This window comes from Dipodomys merriami, unplaced genomic scaffold (assembly GCF_024711535.1).
Source record: "Dipodomys merriami isolate MVZ:Mamm:240054 unplaced genomic scaffold, mDipMer1.0.p SCAF_1903, whole genome shotgun sequence".
Classification (NCBI taxonomy): domain Eukaryota; kingdom Metazoa; phylum Chordata; class Mammalia; order Rodentia; family Heteromyidae; genus Dipodomys; species Dipodomys merriami.
This window is the reverse complement of record NW_027203275.1, coordinates 25,784-48,747: the sequence shown is the minus strand read 5'-3', so window position 1 is coordinate 48,747 and position 22,964 is coordinate 25,784. Positions and strand designations below refer to the sequence as shown.

The window sequence follows — 22,964 nt, the reverse complement described above, 5'->3', positions numbered from 1 at the left end:
TTTAAGTTTTCAATTAGAACCTATATCCAAATGACATATATCTTCTTTAAATGTAAAAGAGAACAAGTGTGGGAACCTTTCAGAGAAGTAAACAACTGAAAACTGTATAGATTTAAATATCTCTGTATCATCACAAAATTGATAAGTATTTTTTTTTGTCGGTCGTAGGGCTTGAACTCTGGGCCTGGGCGCTATCCCTCAGCTCTTCAGCTCTAGGCGAGTGCTCTACCACTTGAGTAACAGCACCACTTCCGGTTTTCTGGTGGTTTATTGGAGATAGGAGTCTCACGGTCTCTCCTGCCCAGGCTGGCTTTGAACCGCGATCGTCAGATCTCAGCCTCCTGAGTTTTTAGGATGACAGGCGTGAGCCACCAGTACCCGACAAGTATTTCTATTAATAAGATATTATAAGGTGAATTTTCAGGACTAACACGAACAAAGTATTTGGAGAAATGATATTGCTTTATTTTTAGGTATCCAAGTCATATACTTTATTCTATATCTTAGCTTGAGAAATCTGATACAGTGTATAGAATAATTCCTATGAATTTCTGAGGTACATAAAAATAATGACAGACCTGGTTCAGTCATTGATTTTAGAGTTCTAAAACCATATTTACAAATTATTTTGTATTTTAAGCCATACAGTATAGCGATTTTATCTAAAGCATGCTTTACTGACACATATCACTAGAAAAATTTTCTTAAAAATATAGTGAATTTGGAAAATCAGTCTATAATCAAATCTTGTCAAATTAAGAATAGATTTGAATAGTGATGATACATGGCTAAGCAATAACTTGAAATAATTATCACTATCTATCTTGACAGGTAGGATTAGTAGCTTCTTCGATTTCTAGTTGTTATAATATTTATACTTAAGTAATGCTACAACAGTGTTAGAATCTTGACAATTTCGAAAGGACAGATAAGAAAAACAATGTCAAGCCAGCGCTAGTGGCTCATGGTTGTAATTCTAACTCCTCAGGAGGCTGAGATCTGAGGATTGCAGTTAAAAGCTATCTCAGGCAGGAAAGTTCATGAGACTCTTATCTGCAATAAACCTGTAAGAAAACTGGAAGTGGTGCAGTGGCTTAAGTGGTAGAGCGCTAGCCTTGAGCTGAAAAGCTCAAATCAGACCCAGAATCCCGAGTCCCACAACTGACAAAAAAAAAATGTTCCTCACTGGACAGATGGATGCAAATTGAGTACATTTTCTCGATGAAGTATATTTAGGGCTAGTTTTTCTATATTTTGTCTTACCTCATACGTTGTGATTTTTTGCAATGAATTGAAGGTTCTTAAGCTACTTTTTTTCTATGAATAATTGAGTTTGTAATAAAGTAATTTTGTAAAAGATTGTCTATTTTCAATTATTCCTTTTTATCGTTTAAATCTTCCTCTTTGTTCTGCACCACCTTCCACTTCCACACGTTTCCAGAGTGTATCATAAGAAGACTGTACACATTATTCTGGGGTCCACCAGTGCCTCCCATGTCATTAGGTAAGGCTATGAACCACTCTTTAACAAATACCTGGGGATTTTCTTTCACTTTAATCCTAATGAAGTAAAAATAGAAGGAGTTAGAAAAGTTCTAAGTCAGTGACTGCACTTGTGGTTTGCTGTGTACAAAAAGATCCATGAAAGCAGTAGTAGCAAGTGTTAAATTGAAGTATCTAGGAGAAATTATTTACCTATAAGCTCCCCTAACCTCTAAAACACTGAGAGAGCAAGTATTTTTCATTGTACACAGGTTTCTTGTTCAGTGTTCTGACCGTTGATTAATACATTCTGTTCCTTTTGCACTTCTAGCCAAAATCAACCTTGTCTTTGTTATTTTTTTTTAATTGTGAAAATGCCATACAGAGGGGTTGCATTTACATGGGCAAGGTAATGAGTATATTTCTTATCAGACATTTTTGCCTCCTCCTTTGTTTCCCGTCCCATCACCTCCCCCACCCCCGCCAAAGTTGTAAAGTTCGTTTATCGACGTAATGTCTTGTACATCTCATTGTTGCAATGGGTCCAGCTGTATCCCTATTTAAACCATTTGTTTCTTCCCTTCCCCTCCACAAACCTTGTCTTTGTTATTATTTTTTATTCATATATATATATATATATATATATATTTGTTTTTTGTTTTTATTGTGAAAATACCATACAGAGGGGTTACAATTACATGGGCAAGATAACGAGTACATTCCTTATCAAGCATTGTTGCCTCGTTTTTTCCCTTCCCATCCCTTCCCATATTTCTCCCTTCCCCCTCGATCCTCTCCCTACCCTTTACCAAAATTGATAAATTCGTTTTTCGACATAACAACTTGTACATCTCATTGTTGCAATGGGTCCACCTGTTATTCTTATCTCAAAGAAATGAGTCAAACAGAGCACCGGAGCATGGTGTTCAAATATGTAACTGAGGTCTTTTTGCTGTGTCTCCCCATGAAGAATATTAGAAAGGCAAAAAAGCATGAATGAGAGACTGAGAGGGTAACACTATACTGACTTTGCAACAAGTTTATTTGCATAATGAACTCATCTGTATATGAGGGCAGAGTTCTCCTTCATGATCATGTCTTAAAGATTCTACCTCTTTTTTCTTTTCTTTTTTCTTATTTTTGCTAGATATATGGCTAGAACTCAGGGCCTGGATCCTGTACCTGAGGTCTTTTGCTCAAAGCTACTGCTCTACTACTTATATTCACAGCCCCACTTCTGAGAATGCCTGAGCACCGATGGCTCACACCTGCCGTCCATGAGACACTTATCTCCTACTAATCACAGAAAAATCTGGAAGTGGTGTTGTGATTCAAGTGGTGGACCACTAACTTTGAATAAAAGCAGCTCAGAACCAAGTACCAGAAAAAAAAGAGAATATTAGACAGATACCTTGAAGGAAAGTATAGGAATCTCTAGAAATAAAGCAAGGCTTTCCAAAAGCAGTGATGATTAGTCTATGTTCTACTATATTAGATATGATTTATCTGTCTTAATACTGAATATCTCTAATATCCTAGTCCCTTTTCCCAAAATAAAAAAAATTGAAAACAAATGGCTTTAATTTTAAACCTATAAGAGTCTCATCCACCTACTGATAAATTTGAATGACCAAAAAAATAATTTTGGCGGTGGGGGTGTGGTACGAGTGAGAATTCTCAACTTTTGCCTCAGGAACATTTTCTTTTCAGATTACAGCTTTGATGATCCAGAAAAATGTTTAAAGTAATTGTGTTGTATCTTAGACATTATTATAGAATTAAGAATATCTCTTTTAATCTCACTCTAACTGTGTATAGGATGGAAAAATAGTTTATTCCAATGTATTAGAATACTTCAGATTTTTTTGATTCTCCTAATCTTATAGTCATACTCTGAAAACAAATCCTTAAGTTATTGAAAACTGATGAGGGGAAGGGATTGTCCTACAGCATCACCTTTGAAACCTTGGTGGTGAAACTTTTGACATAAACATTCTCATCAGGGACATCAATTAAACCAAAATGAGTTGCCATGGTCTGAAGTCTCCCCTCCGGTTGCTCTGTTCCCATCTTGCAAGTTACATTCCAAACTAGAGATGTCCACCATGCTAGGCAGACTGCTTAGTTTTTTTTGAAAGTCTATGAGTGAATGAAGGTATCTTGCGGGACTTTATCATTGAGTGACATGCATGAAGAATTTACACATAATAGGAATCAGTTCTCAATTGTGGAGATTTGTGATGAGATTTCATATCTTATCCATTAATGTTCCATAGGCCAAGTACTTTAACTTGAATCAAAATGATGCCATGGCAAAATTAAAATATAATAGTGTTTTCAAATCCAACTGCAAAGTATTTCTGCTCATGAAAACATAAAATGAGCTATCCTCATTGCCCAATTTAGTACTTGTTTGACCATATGAAAATTCTTCATTGTGACTAAAATTTTTAATTTATTTTTAAAAATGAAAAATATTTTAAATTCCCATGTGCATATCCCATTAGGAAGTTGAGGTGATACCCAGAAGCTCTCAGAACTCTATTCCTGTCACTTAGATTTTCTTGTGTGTGCCAGTCCTCTTTTTGTTTGTTTTGATTTGTTTTTACATGAGGCTAGTGCTCTACCACTTGCCATAGCTCTACTTTCATCTTTGTTGGTTATTAGTTAGAGCTTAGGGAATGCAAGTTCCTTCCTGCCCAGTCTGATTAGCCACAATTCTCAGATCTTAGCCTCTTTAGGATATGAATGAGCCACTGGTGCCCAGCTATGTTACTTGTATTTAAATCATGTAATCTTCTAAGGGTTCTCCCATCGTTTTTTGTAAAAATATGCCTCACCAAAATAAATAGTTAAAGAACAAAATAAAAGTTATTGTGATTCTCCGAAATAGACAAAAATACATAATATTCTAAATTTAAGTGATAAAGTATATTTTTTGGAGTTGTTGTTGAAAGACTGTATATATTTAGTAGCATTTTGGAAAGAAATGAATCAACTATTCAGAGATAGAGCATGAAGCAAAATATATTTTATGAGCAGTATTAATGTGTACAACATTTTTTATGTCATTAATATAATACACTTCATGTAGTATCGAATTACAGGTGCTAAGATCTGCTATGCATATGGTCATTGCTTAATTCTAAAATTCTGTCTTCCTGAGCATTTTCAGTTTTTCCTCAGTAGCAGTCACATTGAACCATAAACTCATACAGGAGTCACCTTTAGGCATTTTACTCTTAAGAAACAATTTCTTATTTATTTTCCAAATTTGTTTATTTAAGATCCAACACTGGGACTCAAATTTAATATCTGACTGTTTTCCACTAAGTTCTACCAACTGAGCCATGCCTTCAACACTAATTTCTGATTTTAAAGATTCATAAAAGATAATAGTGATAATTGTTCTCTGATTTTCTTCTCCCAGAAGCCCACATATAATTATGTTTGATTTAATAGTCTCTCAATATACTTATATGCTGTCTTTTTGGTTTTGGTTTTGTTTACTGGGCTTCAAATCAGTACCTTTCACTCTTACAGAAACTAGGCATTTACGGTTCATGCCTATAAGATTGGCTGCCTCAGAGACTGAGGTTGAGCATCAAGTTTCTAATCCAGCCCAGGCAAGAAAGTCTGTGAGACTCTTATCTATAATTAATCCCGTAAATGAGTAGGAAAGTGGAGCTGTGAAAAATAGTAGAGCCCAAGCCTTCAGCGCAAAGGTAGAATGAGAAGTAAGGTCCTGAGGTCAAGTAGCACACAAAAAGTTAATCTCCTTTCCTGTGAAGACTTAGGGTCTGTGTTGGAGGGATGAATGATGCAGGCTCCAGCCTCAGGATTATCTGAGGACTGTATTTGTGTATGTGCAAAGCTCTTGGCATGCAGGGCTAGAGAGGTTACATGTTCTCTCTCCCTATCTCAAAACACATGTCACAGATTCCTGGGAGCTGACGAAGTAGCTCTTCTGCTTACTTAAGCATAGACGAACATCTAGTCAATCATTTTCCTGAGTACTGGGAAGTGGTTTGAACTTGCTCTAAAATAGTTTAGATAAAAATATACAAAGATATGTCTCATAGTTTGAGCAAAATTGTATCTGTTGAAATTCTTTGTGGGAAAGTCTTCTGACTAAATCTTGGCAAAGATAATGCTTGCTTGTCTTTAAATACCCACTAGCAATAAAGCAAAGCATGCAGTGGAAATTGCTGTTTGCACTCTCCATGCCCTGTGTCCTGGTGATTTCGTGACCTTTACCCAGGGACCCCAACCCCTTATACATTGACACTTTCACTTCAGCACTCTAATAAGTTAAAAGGATAAACATTGTATTAATTAATGGTTAACATTAATATAGCAATCATAAATTTTACTTATTGGTGATATTCCTTTACTTTCCTAAAGTTATTTATATACTAATATCATAATATAAGGAAATAATTCCTGTTTAACAAGTTTTTAATGGCAGTTAAGCATCAGAAATGTATACAAAGAGATTTGATTGGAAATAGGCATTTTCAAGTTATTCATATACATATATAATAGTTGAATAAGCTTGGCATGTACGAAGTAGGCTAAAGAAACCCAAAAGAATAGGGCCACACAGACTTGGGGAATAATAAAATATTAGCAAAGAGGTGATTCTGGAAAATAAAAACTCCGGAAGAATGGAAAAAAAGAAAAATGTGTACCTATTTTTAACGACCTTGAAATATATATGTTCTTATGGTAAGTGGGTATATATGTATGTATATATATATATATATATATATATATATATATATATATATATATATATATATGTTGTGTATATATATACATGGTCAGTCGAGTGGCCTGAACTCTTGGCCTGGGTTTCAGCTCTTCATCTCAAGGCTAGTGCCCTACTACTTGAGCCACATCGCCACATCTGGGATTTTCTGCTTATGTGGTGCTGAGGGATCGAAACCAGGGCCTCATGCCTACAAGGCAAGCAGTCTACCACTGAGAACTTCCCAGCTGCAAGTGGGCGTATTTTATTTTCTATTATAGAAAGTAGTGTATTTTGCAAAGTTAACCATGACTGATATTTAATACTAACTGGCCTCTGTGTCATTAAATAAATTATTCTTAGAATGTTTGTTTTATTAATTCAACTTGCAGACAAGAATGGCTGCCATGTAATTAGGATGAGTAATAGGGATTTTTTTTAAATTTGTGTTATCAGAATTAAGTTATAAGATGTATAGAGAAAAACATATTTATTGTCAAAATTAGTTTGCTTTGCTTTCTAGTTCAAATTGCGTGTACAGACAGATTAGCTGGAATGCAGATGACAAAATAATGGCTCTTGGCAATGAAGATGGGCTTGTTTGTAACCTTTAGAAAATAATAAAAAACTTATGAAATGGTAGCCTTTCTATACAACACCTTAATAACATCATAAAGGCATTATTATTGTTATCACTATTGTTATTATTATTATCATTATTATCATTATTTTGTCATGGGGCTTGAACTCTGGGCCGGGATGCTGTCGCAGCACTCTTCTGTAAAAGGCAAACACTCTACCAGTTGAGGCACAGTGCCGCTTCTGGTTTTCTGATGGTTAACTGGAGATAAGAATCTCATAGACTTTCCTGCTGGGGCTGGCTCTGAACCATGATCTTCAGATCTCAGTCTCCTGAGTGGCTGGGATTATAGCCCTGAGCCACCAGTGCTAGCCTAAAATTATTTTTTAAAAAACAAACTATCATTACCCTCTTTAAAATCACAATCTGGCAATTGCTATCTATAATGTTTGTTTAGGAGACTGATGGCCTCAGGTTCCAACAATATAGTTGTTTCTGTGCACAATCTAAAACCTGTATTTCATGCTGTGTTCAGCCACTTGCAATTCTGAGATTTGGTTTTTAGTTCTTTTAAGCATTATTTTTTCTCCGTTTTTCAAATAGAACACTTGTTTACCTTTAATATTCAAGTATTCTAAAATGGTTAATGTAGAAAATAGTCGCTAGTCACCAGTGGCTCTGTTTTTTAATCCTAGCTGCAGGGGAAGCTGAAATTTGTAGATCTTGATTTAAAGCCAGCAGAAAAAAATCTGAGACACACTTATCTCTGATTAAACAATCAAAATCCAGAAGAGGAAATGTGACTCAAGGGGTAGAGTAACAACATTGAGGAAAGACACTACAAATGACTGAGAGGTCTAGTTCAAACTCCATTACTCACTTGTGACACACACACACACACACACACACACACACACAAACAAACACACACACACACTCGCCCTTACAGAAACACACAAAATACATTTCTCTTATAATCGCATCCTTTAGTAGTAATCAATGCTATAAACTCAGCACCCATTTTCTCCAAGTTTTGCAGGTATTAACCTAAATATATATATATATATATATATATATATATATATATATATATATATATATATGATAATATGTAATTTTGCATTTCTGTGTAGTAATGTAAGAGAATAATCAGCTTCATTTGATGGAATATCACAGGAACTGTTTTGTCCTTAACCTGTCCTCAATCTTGAGGGTTCCTCCCTGTGCATTCAAAAACCTAAAATCTAAGGAGACATAAAATTCTGTCTTTTTTCTGGAAGTTATGGACATGTTCTTCATCCCCTGATGTCATCAGATGTGAGCTCTAGAAGCCATTTTGCTTATTCAAAACCCTTAGGGTAAGTCTGGATTTTAAACTTAGACAAGAAGAAATATAGTGATAACTAATACCCCTCTGTAAATCACCTTCACAATTAAATTTTTAAAGATTCCAGAGCTGGAATTTCAATAAAAATCTGATGACTGTGAGAGCTAAGAGGATAAACATTGTACTTCTTGGCTATTCAATGTGGATGCAGAGAACTTTTTTTTCATCTACAAAGAGATATAAATCAGTCTTTCAATATGGTGATAACATTGTGTAATTTACACACCACTACCAGGTACAGATGCCTCAAATCACATGGATACATAAACTTTGTTTCTTTTTTAAATATTCTCATAAACAGAAATTCAATGATAAAACATTTTTACATATTTCATTCTTTCTTTTTTCTTTTTTGTCAGTCTTGGGGCTTGAACTCAGGGCCTGGGCACTGTCCCTCAGCTTCTTTTACTCGAAGCTAGCACTCTACAACAACAGCCCCAGAACAATTTCCAGTTTTTTCTGATTATGTGGTACTGAGGAATAGAATCCAGGGCTTCATACATGTTAAACATGCACTCTACCACTAATCCACAATCTTAGCGCTCATTCTGGGAGTGAGCTGGCCAGGATTCATGTGAACAGTTGTCTTTGTTTTTGTATTGCCTTGGTTTTAACTTTGCTTTTTGTGCCATTAGAAGAGCTTAAACTTATGAACTCATGCTCTAACTTGGCTTTTTCACAGAAGGCTGGCATTCACACTTTGGTGATTAATTGGAGATAAGTGTCTGACGGGCTTTTCTGCCCCAAATGGTTTGCAATATTGGTCTTCAGATCTCAGTCTCCTGAGTAGCTAGGATTATGGCATGAACCACATATACTGACACAAAGCACTTATCTTAACTTCAACTTAGAAATGTTGGTTGATTGCAAAAATTATTGTTTTTGTTTGGGGAGTTATGTTTTATTGTTGGTTCTTTTTTTTACATAACCTATTACTCTGTTCCTTAGGCTGGCATCAAACTATAGATCTTCCTGTTTTCATATTTCTGCATGCTTTGATTATGAGCATGTATTATTATGCCTGGCACAGAAACAAATGTTGTCTCAGCTATTTTTTTTTTATTTTTTCTGTCAGTCGTGGGTCTTGAATTGTGAACTTCCCCTGAGTTCTTCAGCTCAAGGAGAGCATTTTACCAATTGACCCACAGCGCTACTTTCAGAAACATTTTTTAAATAATAAATTGGTAAATCAGAAACCTCCACTTTCTCAAAAAGAAAAATGACATGCCAAGCTATGGCTGCCATGTAGAAGTTCTAGATGTCAGAGCCAGATTGTTTTTAGCAGATTAGGGAGTAGCATCTGTGGTGGATGTGTGGCTTGGTGTTGAATTTTAATTGAGATTTGTGCACAAATCTGGGCACCATGAAGAAATGCTGAATTCTCTGAAACCCTTCATACTGAAAGATAACACTTGTTATTGGGAGATAACAAGGATCTGAGTGGTGCACATTCATAATCCTTGATACTCAGGATGCTGAAATATGAGTATTGGGGGTCATATTCAGCCTGGGTAGGAAAATTGGAGAGACTCTTTCTTCCAGTTAACTAGTGAAAAGCTAGAAGTGAAGCTGTGTCTCAAGCAGTAGAGAACTAGTCATAAGGGAGAGTTAAGGGTCAGCAACCAAGCCCTGAGTTTAAGTCCCAGTCCTAGCACCAAAAAGGTGGGGGGACAAAGCAAGGGACATGGTAATTTTCCCAGGAACTCAAAAACAAGAGAATATTATTGGGTTATTAGACCTCTAGTTGCCTTTCGATATAATAGCACACATTAGTTGTACAACAGGGAGGTTTTGACCTTTCCAGAGGAGGATACAAATGGATCACAATCTCACATCCTCCATCCCCTCCTTTCCTTCCTACCCAGTTTTATCTCCATTAATCCAATAGAAGCCAGGTTTGGAAGGGGAGCTCAAGTGGTAGATTGCCAGCCTTGGAAAAAATTAAAGTTTATTTCCCAGTCCCTTAATTGAAGCCCTAGTACAATCACTGCCCCCCCCCCCAACAGAAACTTGCTGTGGGAATGCCTGCCCATCTTGTAGCATATTGCAGTGTACAGGAAATAGTGATGTCTGGCACTTAGCTCCCCACAATGTGAAATAAGAAAATAAAGGTCCAGAGTTGTTTTGAATAGCATTTTATCCTCTGAGAATAACAGAGTAACTACACCTTGTCAATGGATATTCTGTCGCCTAGTATAAGATGCATGTGTAGGATAATATCTGGAAATAGCCTCTGTGCAACTCCTGAGTACATCGAGGTTGAGTGCTCTGTGTAGCAAGGCCCCCATTGGGTCTAGATTGCATCTACTTAGGAATAGATAAACTGTGTATGTACAAATGGCTGATGTCCAGGCAAGATCACTCCAGGCCTCCTCAAGGGTACTCAAAACATGGAGCCACTAAAATGTGTGCTGAATACCCATTCTCTTGTTTTTATTAGGTAAGCAGAACAATGCAAGAAATGTTCACGCAGAGCCCCAGAAAGGGAGGCAGGTCTATAGGAAAACACTGCCTATCATCCAGAGATTGATTCCTACTTGTCATTCTTCACTGAAAAGATCCAGGGCTATTTTGGGAAATGACAGGATCAGTGATGTTTTGTTAAATCAGAAAGGAAAGACATCATCAAAGATCCAAGCAGAACTAAGGATACCGTAGCTAGCTGGAAGGGGCTGCTGCTACTGATGGATCTGGTACTATTTGGAGTTGAAAATAAGATATAGAAAAAACTTATTTCTGACTGCAGAACACTGATAGCTAACCTGAATACAGGCATAAATAACAGGAGATAATTGGAATATAATGAAAAACAACCAGAATCCAGACTTGGTGGCTCAATCTAGTAAAACCAATTACTCAGGCGACTGAGAACAGAGGATTGTGATTTGAAACTAACCCAGGCAGCAAAGACTGTGAGATATTTGTCCTCTCCTTGGTTATTGGTCTTGAACTCTGGGCCTTGGCACTGTTCCTAGACACATTTTCCCAATGTACACTGTACCTTTGAGCCACAGCTTCACTCCAATTTTTCTAGTGGTTAATTGGAAATAAGAATCTCATGGATTTCCTCCCCAGGCTGACGTTGAACCACAATCCTCAGATCTTAGCCTCCTGGGTATTTATGGCTACAGGAGTGAGCCACCAGTACAAGGCATTGTAACAATATTGTATATGTATTTATATTACATATTATAATATGTATTAAATTTTATATTTACGGTGTATTATTATAAATTATTATTATATGGTATATGATATATAATATAGTGTATAGTAAATATATCATATTATGTATTATGAGAAATATATTGTGTATACTACATATGGACCATATAGTGTCCACTTGTATAAAATGCATAATTATATAATATAAAATATATATGATTTAAAATATAAAATATATTATATATAATACATAATATATAATATATTATATGAACTATATACAATATACTATACATACTATACATACTATACACCATATATAATACATAACATAAATTGTATAAGCATATTATATAATGCCTATTATATCATATATTACTCATATGATATATTGTATAATTATATATTATATAACATGCAATATATTATATGTAATACATAATGACATAATATGCACTGTTATATGATATTCAATATATAACAGTGTACATAATGTTTTATAGTATGTATATATAGTATATGCAATGTATATATAATATGGTATATTATATAACAGTGCATATTTAGTATATACACTATAGTATATTTTATATATTGTATTACATAATATATATTATATAATAATATATTATATATTAATATGTGTTATACATATATAGATTGTGTGTGTGTGTGTGTGTGTTCGTGCATGCAAGTGTGTGTGTAGGTACTCTAGTATGGTGCTTGTTTGAATGTATAGAACCAGAAATTAGATAAAGGAAAAAGACTATAGTCGAGCATGCCACATGTAAAAGTAAATATTAATAAACACAATAAAATTTTGTCTCAAAAAATAAACTGAACAGAAGAAGCCAGTCATAAAAATGACATATTACTTTATAATTCTTTTTACATGAAAGATTAATTGTAGTGATGGTCTATCAATCATACAACCTGTGACTCAGTATGGAGTTGAATTTTACTACAGAAAGACACGAGATTTTTTAGGGGGTCAAGGAAAACCTTTATACTTTATGGTGGCTGTGGATAAGTGTGAATTCATGAGAATATTGAAATGCTATATAGCTATAGCAGTAAGTCATAATTTACTAACGTGATTTAAAATTAGGCAAATGATAGGAACTTTAAAAGAACAATTAAGTTATTAAAAATAGTAAATAATTCAGATAGGAGTCCATGTATATACTGACAAGTAAGTGAATATTTAATAAATACGAAATGCTGTTCTTTCTCATGATAGAATGCTAACTGATCAATATAAATTGAATGAGAGAATTTAGTGTAGATGCCCCTTTCACATAATCTAATAGATATGTTGTACATCCCAGAGCACTCAAACCTCACACAGTACATAGTGATGTCTGAAATTGAATTTATGGGAAATATGTACAAGTCCTTATTTACAAGTCATAAGACTTATTTGTGTGTGTATGCCTTATTTGTGTGTGTATGCCAATCCTGGGGCTTGATCTGAGGGCTTAGGCACTGACCCTGAGCTCCTTTTTCTCAAACGTAGTGCTCTACTAATGGAGCCATAGAACAACTTCCGGCAATTCTTGAATAATTTTTGCAGATAAGTGTCACGGATTTCCATTCCCAGGCTGGCTTCAAAACAGCAATCCCCAGATCTCGGCCTTCCCAGTAGCTAGGATTATAAGTATGAGCCACCATTGCCAGCTTTCTCATTAATATTATTAGAGGAGAAACATCAGTACACACTGATACAATGAATGCAAATATTTCAGAATCTAATCAGGAATACATTTTCAGAGGTAACCTACAACAACTTCTTTTGAGTTTTTATTAGCATATATAGAGACATTTTCATGCAGAATAAAATGTACTCAAATCAAAAGTATTCATTTTTTTCTATCCCTTCTTAAGGCAATTTTAGTAAATTTTACTTGGTTTTATTTTTTTTTGCAGGTCCTGGATCTTGAAATCAGTGCCTGGGAACTATGCCTATGCTTCTTTTGCTCAAGCCTAGCTTGTGACCAAATAAGCCAAAGCTCCACTTCCTTTTTTAGTGGTAGTGTACTGGAGGTAAGACACTCGTTGATATTTTCTGCTCGAATTGCCTTGAAATAGAATCCTCAAATCTCAGCCTCCCACTTAACAAGAATTACACTTGTCATCCAATTTTTCCAGCTTCATTTTTTTGTCAGTCCTGAGGCTTGAGATATGGGCCTGGGCATTGTCCCTGATCTCTTCAGCCCAAGGCCAGTGCTCTATCGCTTGAGCCACTGTGCCACTTCCAGTTTTCTGGTGGTTAAAGGGAGAGAAATGTCTTATGGACTTTCCTGCCTTGACTGGCTTTGAATCATGATTCTTAGCTCTCAGCCTAGTGAGTAGCTAAGTTTATAAGCTTTGACCACCAAACCCTGTCTCATTGTTCATTTTTATATGTGCATATAAAGTACTTTGACCTATATTTAGCCTGTCTACTTGGCCTTCCCCTCTCTCTGCTACCCCCTGATAGCCATATAATAGCTCTCTTAATCAAATGGTTAAAGTAAACCAATCAAAGGGAGAAATAAAAAGGTTGCTCTGACATGAGCACACTATCACTTCAAGTTAAAAATCGATAAACAGCAAATTAGGCAAAACATCTAAGAGATTCAAATTGAGGGATATTGAACAAAGTAAGTCCTCATCTTCATGTTTCAAGTCAAATTAATAGGAAAGCAGAAACTGCTGTAGGCAGTTCTAGGCAACCAGTGAGCCTGAATAGCCAGCCACAGTATGTGATACTATAGTTTGAAGGAGATATGGATAGTAGTAATGTATTGCTTTGTAAAGTCCCTGACATCAGTTGTTGTGCTGTGATGGTGTTGAGAATGTCTTTGTTCATAAGATGTATGTTATGTCTTCAAGGGTATTGACACTGCCATGGCTTTGACTAAAACTTCATTGGGAAATCCTAGCTACTCAGAGGGTGAGATCTGAGGATCATGGTTCAATTGTCTCCATTTAACAACCAAAAAATCTACAGGAGGAGCTGTGGTTCAGGTGGTAAAGCATTAACTTTGAGAGGGGAAAAAGGAAACAGAGACAGATCCCAAGCCCTGAGTTCAAATTTTTAAAAAAATGATTGGGGAAGAACGCAAAAGGATGTCAAAACAAAGAGTGAAATATGTTATCAGAGTTTGGAGATTACCATCTAGGATGCCTTTAACCAAGAATGCCGCTTTTAGATGACTTTTTCTTGTGATTTTTGTTTGTAGGCAAAAAGTATTGAATTACAGAATAAAAATATGTCTCTCTGAACCTAAAACAAAGTTCAAAAAGAAGAACAAGCCTACCTTGTGCATGCCTATAAACCGGTAGTCACTTGAAGGGATTGAAGAGAGCATAAATAACTTAGTACCCGCAGAGAATAGGGTGTCAGACCAGAAGAGCAAAGAAGTAGCCCAGGAACCATTGTCACTCTGTGGCCTCACTTCAGTGATTATGTGCAGAATCATGTGTCCACTCACTGAGTCTAAAGATTTTGTCATGGTTAGGAAACCAAGCTAAGTGCTTACTCAATCTTCTCAATCTTCCCTGTCTGATTTGACAACTTCTTAACTTAGCTCGTGTCTTTCATGCTTTTTGGAAATCATATTAATTTTTCTTAAAGCTTTATTTCTCTAAAATAAATACTCAGCGTGTTAAAGGAGATTTGGTGGATGGTTGAAATGGAAATAGTGATGTTCTGTTAAAACAACAACAAAAGAGTTTGGAAGAGTAAGACCATGGGAAAAGGTGCAATAAAGATAGTGTCTACAGGGGGCTGGGAAGGTGGCTCAGTGGTAGAGCGCTTGCCTTGTATGCCTGAGGCCCTGGGTTTGATTCCTTAGCACCACATAAGCAAAAAGAAAAAAGCCGGTAGTGGCACTGTGGCTCAAGAGGTAGAGCGCTAGCCTTGAGCTGAAGAGCTGAGGGACAGCGACGAGGCCCAGAGTTCAGGCCCCAAGACCGGACCCCCCCCCAAAAAAAAATAGATAGTGTCTACATAATCTCTTCATGGGAATAGTCTTAGCTGTGTGACATCTTCAGCCCATCTATATGAAACCACTGTTCCTTATAAATGGTGGCCTTGGGAATTACCACTCCACAAGGAACTGACAAGTGTCACTGCTTTTTTTGTTTTGCCTTTTCTTCTCTTTTTCTTCTTTTATTGTGAAAATACCATACAGAAGAGTTACAATTACCTGGGCAAGGTAATGAATACATTTCTTATCAAGCATTGTTGCCTCCTCCTTTGTTTCACCTTCCCATCCTTTCCCCCTCCCTCCCTTCCCATCTCACTCCCCCAATGGCCAAAGTTGTAAAGTTTGTTTTTTGACATAATGTTTTGTTCATCTCACTGTCTTATAAAAAGCACATTCCTGGCTTTTGGTCTTCTTAGAGAGGAAAAAATTATGTGTGATTTTTATTGTTTTATATTCTTAAGCTGGGGTATAAAAGGTCTCAGGTTTCTCACAGAAGAGGACATGACTATTTTTCCATGATTAATTCCATTTCAAGAGGAAAAACTGTGATTGGGTAAAATGGCACTCATATATTTAAACTAACTATCTGGTGCTATTGATTACTGAAATGAATGAATAAATATATCAGACAATACAAAAAGAATGAGGATATAATTAGAGAAGCGGAGGGATATGAAGGAGACGTGAAAAACTTAACAATAAAAATAATTAAAATATTATATAGGTATAAAGAGTTAGTACTGCTATTAAAGAATGTAAGTCTAAGAGGTTTTGAATTGATTAATATATTTCTTGATTAATTGTGTACTCTGTGGGGGATAAGGTCTAATAATCGACTACGGGTAATCTGAGGATGTGCAGAACAGCAATTAAGTCTCACAAAGAAGAATGAAAGAGAAGAAAAGGTGAAAAGAATGAGGAAGAAAAAAAGATTAAAAGTTCAGTAGAGCTAAACAAAAAAAAATATTTTTTTTAAAAAGCAAAAAAAAGAAAGAAAACATGCACACACACATATACCCCTAAAATAAAAATTATAAGAGGGAGAAAAAAATGTTACTAGAAAACAATTTTTTAAAAGTAAAAATTAAAAGAAGTTTTAGAAAAAAAATTTATGAAAGGTAAAAAAAAAAAATTCTTTGATTTTTTGGGCAGGGTTAGGAAAGTCCTGTATTTCCCTTGTGACCATTACTAGCCTCTTGTTGGAGTCTCTGGTCTACTTGTGGTGTTTGATTTTCCTGTGGCTTGGTTGGTTTCTTAAGTCAGTTTGTTTGAGAAGGCACAAAAATGCTCTGCTTTACCCAGGATTTTGTGATCCTCCTCCCAGTATAGTTCAATGGGAGGGAAATCTGTTTTGAGTATCACAAGAGGGAGATGGCTGTTTCCTCTACTTTGGAGATGCTGTGATGAGGCTAGGTTCTGGGTAGAGTGGAGGCCTTTCAGTAAAAAGTAGATTTTCCCTGAAGGGTTAGCTCCTGAGACACTCACAGAGCCCAGCCTGGAGCCATTCTCAGGATTTATGTTTACTGAATTTCAATTGATTGTAGAGTCTGCTAAAGGGATGGACAGCCTGTCGCTCTGTTTCCTAGTGAAGAAAGCCACTCCTGGGTCTGACAGCCTGAGCTGGGTGACTTTTCCCTGGGTTGAGCTGAGTCTGGCACATCAGGTTAGGTCCTTGTGAGCTCCTAAATGACTCTAGTTTTCTTCCAAGGCCTGAGTTGGAGCTAGCAGCTCAGCCAGGCCCTTGTCAGTATCAAAGATGGAGATCTCTGGTAGTGGGGGATGAGAGGTGTCTTCCCTCCTCTTCTCTCTGAGAAGGAGTGAGGACGTCAGGCTTCTACTCACGCCGAGTCTTGGTTCCTGGGTTGTCTCTGGTCTGCTAACTGCCGGATGAAGATGATTGCTCCTTGTCGGTTCTTGCTGGTGTTGAATAGAATTTGCTCACCTGCCGAATCTGGCTCTTTCGTCCCGGACTCTCTGTGTTGCAGGTATGGCGGCTACGGCTGCCACCGCTGCAGCCACAGCCACAGCCGCGATTACTGGCAAGTGCTCAGATCTGTCTCCTTGCCAGGATTTTCCCTCTCTGGTCTAACTCTCTGTACTGTGATGGCACACTTGTGATTCTCTGACTTAGGACTGTTCACTGGAACACTAAAACTGCTTTTTATGCGAGAGTTGTTTAACCTCCACTTTCTCCTCTGCTATCTTCCTGGAACTCCAAGAATTCTTCTTATAGCCCTCCGCTTTTTCATCCCTGCAGCCTTCTTTGATATTCTCACAAGCAGCAGAACAATAACTACTGCTGAGGGAATGAAAACAAGAATAGAAAGAAGGGCCACAGAGGACAGCATGGTACCAAAACCCCTTTCTGTGATTGTTAGTTCCGTCAGGGGGATGTCATGGTGCACATCTGGGAGATTCTTCACAGCACAGCTGAATGTCCTATTGTCCATCAGGTTAGGGTTGCTTATGCTTATGGATGCATCCCCTTTGTATACATTTCCATCCCAGGAGATCTGATCCAGAAAAGTGCCTGCTGTGGTTGGGTAATGGAAAGACTGATAGTGAAAAATAGATTTTGTGCAACTGCTGCTGGGAGGACGGTACTTACAGTCTATGGTCAGTTTGTCAGTGACATATGAAGATGACTTGAAGGTACATCTCAACTTGACATTTTCTCCAACATAACCTCGTATGTCAGCAGCTGCACTAATCCTGCAAGAGTAGGATGCCTATTAGGGCAGAGAAGGTGCAGCCCTAGCCTCAAGCGGCTCTGATCAGCAGCATCCCGGCTGCTCCTCAGGTACCTGCCTAATTCTTTCTGATGGAGGCATAGAATTCCATTGTGTATATTTTCTTGATCCATTCATATACTGAGGGGCATCTGGTTGGTTCCATATCTTAGTTTTGCTAAATAATGCTGCAATAAACATGGTTTTGCTGCCTTCCAAAGTGGTTGAACAAGTTTACACTCCCCCCAACAATGCAGGACCTTCCCTTTAAGCACATCCCCTCCAGCATCAGTTATTATTAAATTTGTTGATTATAGCCATTCAAACTTGGGTGAGGTGGAATCTCAACGTTGTCTTGATTTTCATTTCTTTTATGGCTAAAGAATTTGATCATTTCTTCATGTATCTATTGGCCATTCCTATTTCCTCTTCAGACCTTTTTCTTTAAGTCTTTAGCCCACTTATTTATCGGGCAGTTTTTCTTTGAGGATTTGTTTTTGGAGGGTTTAATTATTTGAGGTCTAATTATATGTTAGATATGAGATCCTTGTCCATTGTAAGCCTAGTGAAGATCTTCTCCAAATCCTTGGGCTTTCTCTTGATCTTGATAGCTATGTCCTTTGTCGTGCAGACGGTCTGCAGTTTCATGCAATCTCATTTGTCCAACCTTTCTTTGATTTTATGTGTGTCTGGGTCTTTATTAAGAAACTTTTGGCAAGTGCCAAGGAGCCCTGGAGTTTCTCCTTTTCCTTCCTGTAATGTTTTCATGGTATCTGCTTTTGCTCTAAGGTCTTTGATCCCTTTGGAGTTGATTCTTGTTCAGTGTGCTTTATAAGGGTCTAGTTTTAATTTTCTACAGGTGTGAAACAATATATGTTTTATAAGTCTTTGTCCATCTCTGTAGAGCCCTCCACAAGTTTATATGTATTTGTAGATTGGAAAAGGAAATAAGAGTTAAATCAGGACAGTTGGATGCTATGGTTTATAGGGCTCATTTGAGACCCTTTTAGACGGAATGTTAACTTTTTCCATCTGATGTACTACAGATGGCAGTCTTGGTACAGGAATTGAGTAGACTGCTATTGGATAGGAAGCTTGTACTGATTCCTCCTGACTTTCCCCTGAAGACAAGGAGGGTGAAGTAGCCATGGGCATGAATCCGTGTGGGATTTGCAATAAATATCTATTGACTGTGTATTTCTAATTTCTGTTGCCACAGGCAAATGAATGAACGGATTTTTCCTTTCGTACTTTAGCTGTAACTAGATATTTTTCATTTTCTAAATCTTATTTTATTGTGAAGATTCTATAGAAATGCTACAGATACATGAATAAGGCAATGAGTACATTTCTAGTCAAGCATTGTTACCCCTTCCCTTGTTTTTTTCTACTATCCCTTACCTTCCCCTCCACCCTTCCCTACCCAATGTTGTAAAGTTCATTTCTACCATACTGTCCTATGGATATCATTGTTGCAATGGGTCATCCTGTGTCCTTGTTTCAGCAATTTGTTATTTTGGTTCCCCTCCCCAAATTAGAAAAATGTATATACAAGGTGCACGGTATCAAAGTCAATTCAAAGTCAAATGGGGATATATCATAGGGGGAAGAATATACATAATATATTTAAAACAACAACAACAAATGAGCCCCAAAATATAGTAACTTGTTTATATACAACATTTAGTCTAAAACTCCTTAGACATCTTAAGTTTGGACTATTTCTTTTATTTTCTGCCAGTCCTGTGGTTTGAATTTGGGCACTCTACTGCTTAAGCCTCAGAGTGCCACTTTGAGCTTTTTCTGAGTAGTATATCTTATATAGAGTGTGATTACTTTTCAGCCTGGTCAGGTTTCAAATAATGATCCTTAGATCTCAGCCTCTTGAATATCTACGAGTACAAGCATGAGCCACCAGCACCTTGCTTGAATGATCCCACAGTTTTAACTACAGATTTTTCATATCCCCTACCAACTATGCTTCCTGATCCTTTTTTAAAGTTATCTCTAAATAGCTTATGGAGGATTTTGAGCATTGCTTAATCATTTATTCACTTTTATTAGTATATACTAGTTGCACACTCAGAGGTTTGATGGAGTTACTTCCACACACGCATATGATGTACTTGCTCATATTCACCCTACCTTCCCAGTGTCCAGCCCCTTAATTCAAGGCCCAGAACCACTGTACACATGCAAACATTCACTGACACTCTCAACACACACACACACACACACACACACACACACACACACACACACACACACACACAGCAGAGCAATTAGCAAAGGATATAATGTGGACCAGGAACTGCAAGGAAACATGGGAGGGTAGATTGTCTTTTCCCAGTTCCTCTGCCTTCCTCCATTCTCTGCTTTTCCTTAGAACAATTCAAGCCTTACACAACTCACATCTGTCTGTTGTGAACAACCTGAGCCTGGATTCCAGTTTGCCATTCATAGGAAGCTGCCGTTGCTTGGATAGCTGGCCCTCAGAGTAAGCAGAGGCTCTCAGGTCATGTTTTATTTTTCCATGTGTAGTGTGAATGCAGGCCTTGAGACCGTAAGCAGTATCTTGAAGTGTATTGACATCTGTGTTGAGCTACAAGACTCACCTCAAAAAACAAGCAGAGGAAGTGGGATGCAAAGTACAAATCCTAAACCAATGGACCTATAGGTGACTGAAAGTCAATTTCCACATTACTGGAGTAAATACAAGGGCAAGTCCATTTGAAGAGGGGTCTCCAACCATTTCATGGGCCCACATGACATGTCTGGCAGAAAGCCACTTGTGTGTGTGTGTGTGTGTGTGTGTGTGTGTGTGTGTGTGTGTGTGTGTGTGTGTGTGTGTGTGTGTGTGTGTGTGTGTGTGTGTGCCTGAAGGCGGGTCTGGGGCTCAGGATCAGGCTGGGTGCTGCCTATCCTTATGCGTTTTTGCTCCAGCCGAGTGTTCTACCACCTCAGCCACAGCTCCACTTCTGGCTTTTTTGGTAGTTGATTAGAGATGAGAATCTGATGGACTTTCCCACCCAGGCAGGCTTCAACTGTGACCTTCAGATCCCAGCCTCCTGAGAAGCTAGTATTAAAGGAGGGAGGCACTGGCACCTGTAAAGAAGCCTCTTTTTTTGGGGGGGTTGTCCGTTCGTGGGGCCTGAACTCTGGGCCTGGATGCTGTCCCTCAGCTCTTCAGCTCAAGGCTAGCACTATACCACTTGAACCATAGTGCCACTTCTGGCATTTTTTCTGCTTATGTGGTGCTGAGGAATCGAACCCAGAGCCTCAAGCATGCAAAGCAATTGCTCCACCACTGAGCCACCTACCCAGCCCAAGGAAACCTCTTAAATAACAGATCTATTCATAGGGAGACAGTAAATGCCTCAGTCCAAGAGATGGTGTTGAGTTTTCATGTTTTAAAAGAATAATTACACTCAATAGCAAAGTATGAAGTAATATTGAAGGAAAGAAGACAACAAACTTTCATAAATCTGGGGTTGTGAAAGCCCATCGAACATGAGACTTTCATATAGGAATAACATCTATGTAGCAACACTGAGGCTCACCCATGTGGTCACATGTACTGTTTGAAGCCCTGTTCTCACATGATATGTTTCCAGAAATCTGGGATTCTGCTCTGTAGAAGATGTTTCCCAGTCACACTGGTAATTCTTAGTTCTGTTTTTCACACTTCTCATCCTTCATTCTTAGTATTATCCAAGTATCTTTTCCAATGCTGCTCCAGAAGATGCTTTCAATGTTACTGTAAGGATTCATTTAATAAGAGAAATATGTTTGAAGAACTTTAATACTTACATTAATAATATCATTACTAATAAAGACTAATATTCAAGAACTACTTTAAGATCAATAAAACATGATTTGGAACAGCTATGTGGCTTTGATATTAAAGCTGATAGCAGACATGTATTCCTAGACCATGATGAATCTGTATTTATTGCAATCTTACAATAAAAAAGTTCTTAAGAAAGAAAATGTCGCCGGGTGCTGGTGGCTCACGCCTGTAATCCTAGCTACTCAGGAGGCTGAGATCTGAGGATCGAGGTTCAAAGCCAGCCCAGGCAGGAGAGACCGTGAGACTCCTATCTCCAATAAACCACCAGAAAACCGGAAGTGGCGCTATAGCTCAAGTGGTAGAGCGCTCGCCTTGAGCTGAAGAGCTGAGGGACAGCGCCCAAGCCCAGAGTTCAAGCCCCACGACCGACAAAAAAAAAAAAAAAAAAAAAAAAGAAAGAAAATGTCTTGATAATATAAGCAACCCAATAGTTGTTGAATAAGACATATATAGTGAGGACGTCTGTTGAGCTGGTACAAACTGGTTCTTGCTCTGAAAGCATCACCTATCTGTTCTGAGGGACAATCAGGGTTAAGAAGGGACACATGCTTCCAGATGACTGGTCTGCCTAGCATTAACTGCATAAGTCCATTCAGGCCCACAGCCCTATAACCAATATAGGACAATCTTCAGAACAGTCATCTTGTCTTTCAGATTCAAGCCTGTAATCCTAACTCATCAGCAGACTGATACCTGAGGATCACGGTTCAAAATCACCCTAGGCAGCAAAGTCTGCAAGATTCTTATCTCCAGTTAACCACAAAAAAGCCACAGTGAGAGGTATAAATTGAGAAAAAGGAAAGGGGTGTAATTGTCCCCCAAAAATGGATTCTTTACCTGACAACTGTTTAACTGACTTAACTGTTATCCCTCTGAACATCATCTTCCTAATAATATTTTTTTAAGAAAAGGAAAGATGGGGCTGGGAAGGTGGCTCAGTGGTAGAGTGTTTGCCTTGCATGCATGAGGCCCTGGATTCAATTGCTCATTACTACTTAAGCAGAAACAATGCTGGAAATCACGCTGTGGCTCAAGTGGTTGAGACTA

The 22,964-nt window shown here is 37.6% G+C and overlaps 1 pseudogene; it reads right to left on the bottom strand.

Moving 5' to 3' along the window:
- Positions 1 to 17,486: 17,486 nt before the first annotated feature.
- On the bottom strand, positions 17,487 to 22,464 carry LOC138831297 (myelin protein zero-like protein 3 pseudogene; annotated as a pseudogene).
- Positions 22,465 to 22,964: the final 500 nt, after the last annotated feature.